This window comes from Athene cunicularia (assembly GCF_003259725.1).
Source record: "Athene cunicularia isolate RWA chromosome 12 unlocalized genomic scaffold, athCun1 chr12_part1, whole genome shotgun sequence".
In the NCBI taxonomy this organism is placed as follows: Eukaryota; Metazoa; Chordata; class Aves; order Strigiformes; family Strigidae; genus Athene; species Athene cunicularia.
In genome coordinates, this window is record NW_020799116.1 from 22,285,291 (window position 1) to 22,296,431 (window position 11,141).

The 11,141-nt window shown below is 39.3% G+C and overlaps 1 protein-coding gene across 4 annotated transcripts in view; it reads right to left on the reverse strand.

The window, feature by feature from the left end:
- The window catches only part of IQSEC1 (IQ motif and Sec7 domain 1), a 273,968-nt gene that overhangs the window by 217,311 nt on the left and 45,516 nt on the right, over nucleotides 1-11,141 (reverse strand). The window contains exon 1 of one of the 4 annotated variants that reach the window (XM_026857676.1): nucleotides 3,747-3,771. The exons of 2 other annotated variants lie outside the window; for them this stretch is intronic. The gene's annotated coding sequence lies outside the window, so the exon portion shown is untranslated. Of the gene's footprint in view, nucleotides 1-3,746; nucleotides 3,803-11,141 lie in introns of those variants that run through there. One more of the 4 variants, XM_026857673.1, reaches the window with a different exon arrangement.

An 11,141-nucleotide genomic window follows, 5' to 3' on the forward strand; every position in this document is an offset into this window, starting at 1 on the left:
AAGGAAACTTTTATATAATTCTGGTACAACACGCTACCTTGTGCACAATTAACCTGATACCTTTTAAGCTACAGTATGCACAAGAAGTTCAAATAGTGTATTGCAACAGATGCAGAACTCCTATTCTGATAAAGGTACACATTTCAGAAAAGAGAGAACAGAAGAGATAACAGAACCATGCTGCTTTGATATAGGACTGGACTTCTAGAAAAACAAAAGGAAGCAATAACTTTTTTGAGCAGCATTAGGCTCCTTAGCCACCTTAGCCAGTGAGCCACCTCTAGATGTTTTACAAGCCCATTTGGGCTGATTTATAAATACAAACCAAGGAAAAGATTTTCAGGTGTAACATGAGATTCCATCTCATACCCCAGTCATATATCAATATGTTCAACTCCCATTTTCTGCAGAGGTGCAATAGTCATCAGGACACCACAACTATCATTACAGCCCATAAATGGCTCGAGTAAATTAGCTTTTAGGGTTCCCTAAAACCTGTTTAGACCAGAGTATGCAGTTCTACATGAAAAAATACATCATAATTCTGTTATGTAAACATCTATTTATGTACACAGATAAACACACATATATACAAACAGAAGTATGGTCCCTATGGAAGCTTACAAAAATGCATGTGGAATGAATGGCCATACTACACTATGAGTTTCCAACATTAACGAGGACTCACATCAACCATACGACGTTTCAGTCATGGATAAATATAGCCCATAGCTGAAACTCAGTAGCTGGACCGTCCAGGTTAATCGGTAGGTTTGACAGGCTTAATTCACTTTGTGTTGAGAACAGTTACCTATTAATCCTCTTCCTGAGGGATACAGAGCTTTGTTACCTTTAACAAGTGAAACAAATGCTGAAAAATCTTACTAAAATAGTACAACACACAGGACTTGTATAATCAGAACAAAGATGCCAATGCTTAGGTGACAAAAAAGAAGCATTACAGGACTGATCCTTAAAAGCCCAGGGAGACACCCAAAAGACATTTTCAAACAGCATGGCATTGGTATGACAGTCACAACTTGACTCGTTTCATTTCTGTGTGAAAAAGTAAGTTGTGGTATCTATTTAGTATCTCAAGAAATCAGACAATCTACAGATAAAAAAAGATTAAATTTGAAGGAGTGTTATAATTGCAAACTATATTATTTGGAAACACTTCTAAGGAGAGTCCAAATTCTCTCCCATTGCAATGTTTTTGCTTTATTTCCATTTCCCAGTTTCTGTAAGTTGTTTTGTTGTTTTTCTTTTTGGTTGGTGTTTTTTTTGTTTGGTTTTTTTTTTTTTTTTTTTTTTTTTGGTGGGGTTTGGGGTTTTTTGTTTGTTTTTAAAAAGATATTTCTTCTGCCAGACTTCTGGTCTCAACAGCATTAGTTGAGCTTCCCAGGCACTGTCACAGCATTGCTGGGGGACAGTAACAGCCATTCACAGTACTGTGCAGCAGTAAGTTGCAGGCACGGGTTATCTTATCCACTTACAATCAGCATGAAGTCTGGAGGGTGGGGGGAGACTCTTCTGTCATCTGTAGATTTTCCATACTGGTTTACTAAAAGATTCAGTTTTGATGCATTAATGCAACTTGAACACACATGCACCGAGATAATCACTAGTAATTTTGCTACTAGTTTTCTACATTTCCACTGTAAGCTTCATCCTTAGATTAATATCAAGCTTTGACAGTCTTCTATACTGGGTACAAGGAAACGATAACTAAAAGGCCAATTCCACCAAATAAATGGCCCACACCTTGCTCTGCACTGGTGAGGCCACACCTGGAGGGTTGTGTCCAGGTTTGGGCACCTCAATACGAGAGAGGTCGAGGGGCTGGAGCTGATACAAGCTCTCCTCCCAACTGCAGCAGAAATTGTATTAGCAGCAATTTCCCCCCAATCTTCATTAATACTGGAGTTTTTCTTTAATCCTTTTTGACCTCTCTTCATATTTTGTTGCCAACTCTACACCTCCTGTTTGCTAAATCACATTCTCAGCTTATTTTTCTCACTACTCCTGTTACTGCTCCACAAGTTTGTGTTTCTTCTCTCTTGGTACAGCTAGTTCTGTGAACATCCACATTTGCTTGTCCTTGTGTGGTAAAGGAGAAGACTGTTTTGTCTGGACTGGCTTCTCTTCTGACTTATCTACATAATGCAAGGACACGGCGACTCCTGTGGGAGACCACCCCACTAGAAAACACCACTGTTTTCCTAAATTAGCCAATGTTACCCATTCCTTTTGATGAGAATGTTGATCTTCATCACAAAATCAAATTTTGTAGCTGAGAAAAAAGCACTCCACAAAATTTAAAGCCCTACACCTATCAATAAAACTGGAAGGAAGCTCTAAGAGCAAAGCATACATTCTGTCTGTTCAACACTTCCACATGTAAATGGATTTAAATGAAAACGGTATCAAATCCTGAAAAGGCAGGTGCTTGGAAAGGAAACTTTTGCTGTGATTGCTTTTTATACTGAAATTCTAAGCAATCACATAAACGTTGACAACTCTCATATCTCTTTCATACTTACACTTCCACTGTCCCCTGTTCATGGTAGCATCTCTTCACTTCAAAGCATGAAATTCAAAAGCATTATTAGCCACCAGGACTGTGATTTCATTATAAGATGACTTCCCACACACACATTTAAGGAAGCATTGAAATTGTAACTTCAGACTCACGAAACAGCCTTGAGTTTACTGATGTGTTCCTTTATTATCTACACATTTCTTCATGGGACAGAAATCTACATTATCTGCAGATCGCTAATGCAGAACCATTTTATGGTATATGACTCACTACCCATATGTACCAAACTCAGATACTCTGTCTTCAAGGCTCACTCTACACAAGGCTGGGTTACTATTCTCCTGATAGCTTGAAAGTGTTAAGCTACTTAATGCTTCCTTTCTCAAGCTAAGTGTTCCTGTATTGCTGGGGTTTTCAGTGACTGTAATTATCTCATAGTGCTACAAACAACACTTTTCTACAGGAATATTACTTATAAATAGGAGTTTTACTGCCTTCTCTTTGGATTGGATGTTAATGAGCTAGTTGGATAACAACTCTCATAATACTTCAACAGCATGTGAGCCTCCTACTTTTCTTTTAGACCAGATTCCATGATGCAAGTATACTGGGAATCTAGCAATCTTTTGGAAGCATGGAGGACATGAAAATCCCCATCTGTATTTCGTCACAGCATTTAGAAGCTTATGCTTCAAAGCCACAAGCCATTTTTCAAAATCAACATGAGATAAACGTTTTTCCAGATTCATTCTTTGATCAATATTGACATGATGAAGGTCGGGGAAGCATAATTTGTTGACCCATACTCCATCTGAAGTCAGTGACAGAAGGAACGGAAAAAAATATTTGCACAATCACCTCCACATCACAACCTTTTTATATGCTTCTCTCTCCAAATAAAACAAACACTCTTGAAAGACTTGTACAAGATATGAGTACAGTTCATTGTCATATGTCAGTGGAAGAGGAGCATCTGCCTGAGGGTTTCTGTCTGTTGTAACAGAAGCCCCACCCTTGTTAATGTATTAATAACATGACTGTTTCAAGTGAAATATGTATCTAGTTCACTGAGACAAAAATCTGCTCTGAGCAAATGATCTGAAGGCAGATTTGTTAGACCAGTGTTTGTAGTACGCCATCTCATCACCAGGTGCTGATCCCACTAAGTGATTAGCATGTTCCTTTAGCTCTCAGTCCTACCTACCCTGATACACAGCAGCGGGAAGCATCCACGGGAAGGACACAGCAGCGGTTGGAACGGGTAGCTCTGCAGGGAATTAAACATAAAATTGACCACACATTAGCCAAGCAAACTGAGCAGATGCTGAGCCTGAAGGAAATGCTGGGGCCCTAATGCTGTCAGTATGTGAGACCACTGCCTAGGAACAGACCTGAAAAGGACATTCCTTTTCTCTGGTCAGTTTTAAGTGGTATGTAAATCCAATATTTCAGAAATGCCTTTGCACTACTAAGGACTGGAAGGCCCTGGTTTGATTTGTTAGCTTTATCTCCAGCACTATGACAACAAGTTGCACACATCTTCCTTGCTTTGCGACTGCTCCAAAACTCTGAGGTTTTCAAAACCTCATAAAACTCTATCAACTTTGCACTTGCCTAGAGCCAACCAAAATGGCTGTGAATACTCTGGAAATTTACACATCAAAACTGAAATCAGAATCGCTAGGCAAAAATCCTATGTGCTGTACAAAATACAACATGCTATTTTAAAAGAAAAAGCAAATTATATAAAAAAATCTAAAGCAGCCACAACAGTTGCAGGACTGGAAGGCAGTTTTCTTTCTTCTTCAAGAGAAAGCAGTCAGGCTATCAGGAAAGTCAGAACTGATAACAAGGTCTAGTGCATAAGGCTTTCTGAGGGGGTTGGAAACCAGTATGAAGAGTTCCACTGTGGGGAGACAGGGACAATTCATTGGTGACTACCTTGAAATGCTTAAACTTCTCTAGAGTCTTCGACACTGTGACAACATAGACACATTAAAGCTGACATTACTGAGTCAGCAACTTAAGCACTGTATATTTATGTTTAGAAAGAACTTTTAGCTAAATACCTTCAAAATGTATTAGTAGCAGATAAAGGCAATTGTAGTACATAGATTAAAATTCCTGTTACAAATACAAAACCAACCAAAAACCAAACAAAGGTAACTCAACTTCTAACAACATTCTTAATTTCCAAATATCTCTTGTAACCAAAACAAGAAAACCCTACTCATTGTTTATGACTTGTTAGATATTGATCAAGACTTGCCTGTTACTATCATGTATCAAGAAAAGAGGAAGCAGGAGTTCGTGTCACTGGAAGGCTTCAGAAACTAAGACACTTTCAGTAATCTGGAAATATTCAAGAGAATTTTAAAGGGATGACACAGATCAAACTGGATTGAGTTTTCCCTGTCTTTTTATAAAGATAAAAAGCATTACTTCTCCTAAAATTTTATTTTTACATATACAAAAATGTATTTTAGAGTATTACAGGAAAATGAAGTTTGTTTTTATGTTCAAGCACATTTATTCAAGCATCTGAGAGGCAAAAATGCACCAGTTCTTATCAAGTAAGTTTTTCCTCCAATTCATATTTTCCTCCTTCACCATTCAATCTCAAATACAGTAGCAAACCTGGCCATCTACTTTTCAGCTAAGGCCCTTCGAGCTTTAGGAAGATGAAGTGGTCAAGACCTGTGTCTCCTCCAAACACCAGCACAACTCTGTTTGCTCTGATTAAGTGTTGCAAGTGAGTGCTTAGAGAAAGCAAAAATTTGCTTGGGATAGCTGACAGATGGGATGGGTATCAGCTGCCATCCCTGTTTTGTCACTGAGTCACATTCACAAGACGCAACCACTGGTGCCAGAGAGGAACTACCTAGCTGATTTGGAACCTCTGGTTTATCCATTTTTGCCAAATCTAGGACAGGCAGGTTGGAGAGGAAAGTCGGGTCCCTTCTGCACTGCTGGCTTAATCATATGCCACTATTGCGATGAACAAGGTCTCCACGCTGCCCTCCAGTAGGGTACAGGCTACAACCAGCCTGCCTGGTAGGCAACTGTAGACTATTTACCAATAGTGCAGATTGTGATCAGTATTGTGTGTTGCTCCCTTACGGCTATAAACAGCCCATTGACTTTGGCAGCTGTACATTCACCATAACATAAACAGGAATGCAAAAAAGTACTGCATGTTTCAACTACTGAATTGATAACACTAAAGCAAAATTCATAGTTCACCAGATCCTTTTCATTTTTAAAAATTGTATTTGTCATATACACAGCAGCAGAGGGTTCTATCGTTTATATATTCTAATATGATGAATCATGCTGTTACTGAGCTACTCTCAGAAGTAATCTAAGCTTTAGAATAAAATCACTGACTACAGCAGCCTTAAGAAGAAGAAGAGGAGAAAAAAGATCAATAAAAATACTCTCTGGAAAATAAGCTTCTGTGAATGAGGAGGAAGTAACTTTGTGCCAAAAGGAAGTGTTCACTATGTGTTATGTGTCTTTGTAGCAGGTTGCTTTAAAGTAGGTCTTTCTAGGAGCACATCAGTAGCAGAATACACAAACTTCAGTAATCCCATGAAAGACTGAACCAGCCCCTGCAAGTGTCTCCACCTCTTATAGAAGCCAGTCAGCTTCAACAGCAAGTACTCTCAAAAGAAAACCAGCCTGATAAAACCTAAAGCTGCTCTAATAGGCAGGGATTGTATCTGGGTGGCAATCAGCAGCATTATTTCGCTAAGTATCAGTGATGTGTTGGCACTGATATCTTCATCACTGAACTCTGACAGAATCAGCTGCCCTGAAAACAGGGGTGGTTCAGCCCTGTGTCACCGGCCCAGACACGGCAGTGAGCACTCGCGCATCCTTCCCGCAGGGACCCAGAGTGGAATTCGCCCACCACATGCAGATGGACAGCATTCCCACACAGTTACAAACCCTTCGACGCTCTTTTGAGAATGACACCACAAGGAACCTGCAGTCACAGGTGCAGCTTGTGTGTGCTCTTTGGAGCACAGTTTCCCCCCAGAGGTATCACGGCTCTCTGGGATGCCTGTTCCCAATACTGTATTGAAATAACCTGTCCCAGCACCTGAAAAGATGCCAGCTCTACTACTAAATCCTTTGGCCACGCTGTCAGTATGCATACATGTTGAGGCATCCACAGCCATTTTAATAAACAAGCTACATCTCATCCACTGCAGACTACTGTTGATTTTTGCTTTGCTGGTAAATGGAAAGATATTTTTCACCCTTCACAGTTACAAATGATCACAATCTCATCTATGGTATAACCTTCAGGGTGTCTCCCCATGACAGCTCTTTGGATTTTGTTTCTTTAGCACATACCTTTTCCTCTTTGCAACATTTGACCTTTTAAAATCACTTTCACCAACACTGCCAGTATGTGAAATTCAGATTACACAAAGACAATTCTTTGTTAGATACTGAAAAAGAAAAAAAAACAAAACAAAACAAAAAAAAACCAAAACAAACCAACAAACAGCTTTGACCCCTTGGTTTTGCAGGGCAAAGATCTGATGTGTCTTCTGAAAAGCATCACTACATGTTACACAGTGGTGCCAGTATAAGCCTCAGAGGCAGGCAGCCTGAGGAAAAATTAGTACAAGGGACAAAGAAAAGGATGGTCTTTTAAGGTGAAGCATCCAAATTCTCAAACTGAGATATTAGGAAGAAGAAGTAGTGATGATTCATGAGAAAAAAAGCAGAATTCAATCCAATGGTACCCTCTTGAAGCATGAGTAGAAGTGAGAGTAATCCATCAAAACACAATAGCAGAAAGGGCCAAGGATCAAGTCTACAACTCAGAGAAGTGGTTCAGATTCAAACCATGGTCAGATCCGTGTTTGCTAGATTTCTGTTGTTCCAGACTGGAAAGTCCTAGACATGCTAACAATGCTTTATCTGAGCAGCTTTTATATTTTAGTTTTCTTAGGATGCAGTTAGTGAAATGCTTACTTTCTTGTTTCCAAGTGTTACTTGGAATATATGCCTTCATATGCCTTCAAAGACTGAAGGAATAACAAGGAACTACAACAGGCACTGTCAACCTGCAGAGTTGAACAGAGAAGAACAAAGACCTAAACTGAAATTTGCTCTACAGCATTTCATACTATAGTTTCAGATACAGCTCTGTTCACTGCATTGTGATTCTTGGCAGCACAAATGGGGATGTTAGGTTATTACAGTTCCTGCTATTTGTGCAGATTGCAATCTCTCCTCCCATCAGGAGAAAACTCTGAAAGCACTGGGTCATCAAGCTATAAAGCCAGTGATAAAAATAACTTATCAGACACTAATATACATATTTTAGCAAACACGTAGCAAAATTAAATATGGGTATATGTTTTTCTGCAATGGACTGATGGCACTACCGTTTAGCCTCTGTACACAGTGACAGTGTCAGTACAGGGCAACCTTCTTCCTAAGAAGGCTCTTATAGCATGGATGACTATGTGCACACACAGATCAGTTTGAGGCTTCTGAGTATGGCTTTTATGTTAGAAATATGAGACAACACATTCATGCCTCCTACTCCTCACGTTCATCTCAGTACTGGGAAGTAACAGAGGGTGAGTAGGTTCCCAAACCAGATTTGTCTTGGACAGGACAGGCCTAAACCTCAGTGCTGGACTTCAAATAAACAGGAGCCCATTACCCTCTGAATGGGATTAAAGTACAGCCTTAACCAGAAACTGAAAAATAATGCTAGGAAAATTTTTCATTAGGAGAAATGTTGCTAGTAAAGAAGATGGGCTGGAATGATTTGGATTTGAAAGCCTAAAATCAGTCTTCCTGAGGTGGCTTTTTTTTCCCCCCCCCAGGGAAGCTCTGTCACTTAACTAGGACAGTGATTTTTTTTCTTTTCACATGCTATTTTATTACTTATTTACTTCCTCACTTCTAGGAAATTGGTTTTGTAAATTAATGTGACAAGTCACTTTCTTCACTTGCCAATCAATGTATGGTTGGACTTTGAACACGCTGCAGAGTCTAAAGCGGTATGTGTGAGATATCATCAGCACTCCTCTCCTAGTAACCTCTCCAATGCTGACGCCAAAGCTCAGTATTGAACAGCATTGCCCTTAATTCTAATTTTAGTTCCACCTCTTTTTGACCACCAATAAATCCATGTTGCTTTGTAACCCAGAACTGGGATATGTTCCAGCATTACAGAATTTGGCATTTTAAAACCGTTTCTGTACCTACCCCAACTGTCAGTAACCTCAATATGCTTGGCATATGAAAAAATATACATTTCTGCTTTAGAGTCAAATAAGGCCTATGGAATGGTAATTCTAACAGCGGTATCATTCCTGGAACTGCAGACAATATAACGTTATGATGCCATGTGATATGGAAATGGATTTCTTTGCAGAAAGAACATGGTCTGTCCGTCATTAAAACATGCTGAAGTTCTTCCAAGGGATCAGCTACTAGAAATGACAATTCTGCACCAAAACCACAGTCCCTGAAAATCCCTTACTTTCTCCTTATGTAGCTTTTATGCCAAGACAAAATTTTAATGCTAAAACAAAAACACACCCTTTCTTCACATCTTTAGAGAGCCTTTCAGACCTAAGTAATTACAGAAAGATCTTTTTATTAGTCTCAAGACTGTTGTCCAACTATTCCTTAGATATTTCTGTGTATAAACTGTGTATTTCAAAGAGCTGCCAAAAATACAAATTTTATTTAATTCAAGTAACAGATCTACATATTTAAAACTATGTCTTACTCTGAATCCTTCTGTGATGATAGCTATTATCTGCTGCTTTCATGGCAGGCAGTGCTTTTACTTGGGTTTATTACTGAGGAAATTAAGTGTTACAGCTGGTGTCAGACCAAGATGACATGGTTTCAGCACTGTGCTAAGTTTCATATCCTCAGGCACCTTCAAATTACAGCTAAGCAGAGACGACTTCCACTAATTTGAAATATAAGACAATAAATAACCGGGGTCTAACTGAATGGGGGAACAGGGAGAACAGCCTACTTGGAACACAGCACTTGCTACACAGAACCGGCCTAACAGCTGTACAGCTCTGTGTTCCTGCCTCTCAGGGACAGCAGGAGGATCCCAGTCTGAATCTATACCTCTGGTTCAGTTGGATTTCACGAGTACAGGGAAAGGAGGGTATTTGGCATCTTAGAAGGAAAGGAGCCTGATCAGCAACACAGAGCACATTAAAAGTATAATTGTATTAAACACTTAAGACAGTCTTAGTGCATGATACCTTTCCCCCTTACAAACATTTCCAATCTAACTGTCACTACACTGTAAATAGAATTTTGATTAATCCCACTGAGGATTCTCTCTCTCCAATGTAGTTTAGTATGATATTCCAAACCAGTGACAAATACTCAGAGGTATTACATTTAGAGAAAAGCTTACTTAAAGGTTTTCAGCCTCATCTATCTATAATGGTAAATGAAAACCCAAAATATCTGACACTATAAAAAACCCTTTTTTTGAGATGCAGATTCCAAAGCAACTTTTAAACTTGCCAGCTGATGCCTGACTATCCATAATGATGAACATGCAAATCTTTCTACATTTTGTCTCTTCTTGTCCCCAAAATATCAGTATGCCAGCATGTGACAATGAAGAGGAGTGAAAAATGCTGCTGATAACTCGTACGGGATTTGCAATACAGTATTTGGCATGGAAATATTCTAGTCCAGTTTATTAGCCCATGCTGTCCTGAGAAGACAACCTCAACTACTGAAACTAGGTAGTCAGTGTTCACACATTCATGTGTTTGATTACAACTTTGAGTGGTTACCAGCATCTTCCTGGGAAGCTGAAAGACTCTACTCTTCAGCAGTGCAAGTGGAATAATTTAACAAAGAAAAGCTACTTATCTAGTTCCGTGCTGTTAGACTTCAATTTGGGGAACATTGCAAACAGAAGTAGACCATGTCTTCAATAAGATCTGCCAAAGTCTTTCTAATTTAAAATGTTAAGTAATTTAGCATAGGGGCTGCTACAAGCACTCCTTGCACTAGCCCAGTTTTACCACCTTTGGCCATTCAGCAATTGCCACTGATTAAATTCTACTTTCAAACAAAACCAAAATGTAGAGCTGGGGATATTCCCTGCCCCTCCTTCCACCACTCACATTTCAATCCACATACACTGGGTTATCAGTGTACAACCAGCCATCGCATTCTGTCTGCAGAACAGGCATTCATCTAGAGCCAGTGAAATACAGATTAGGGGAGTTACTGCTCAGGTAGAAACGAAAACAATAAAAACAGACAACTGCCCAACCAAGGAAGGAATGCCCTCACAGCTCAGTCTTCCAAACACGTCAAGGAACCAGCTATGAAAAACTGGCTGTCAGCACATCTTCGTCCATTGCCTTATGTACTGATCCAGACAAAGAGATGGTCACATAAAATAATAGAAACTGAAAAAAAAAAAAAAATCTTACAGACTTCCTTGCAGTTTCGGGTATTTTGGGTAAAACATAAACTGCTTCTAAGTAAGTTTTCACCCATCATTAAAACTAGAAGTTGATTCTCCTGTAGATTAGAATAGTTTAAAAAAGAACTGGGGGGG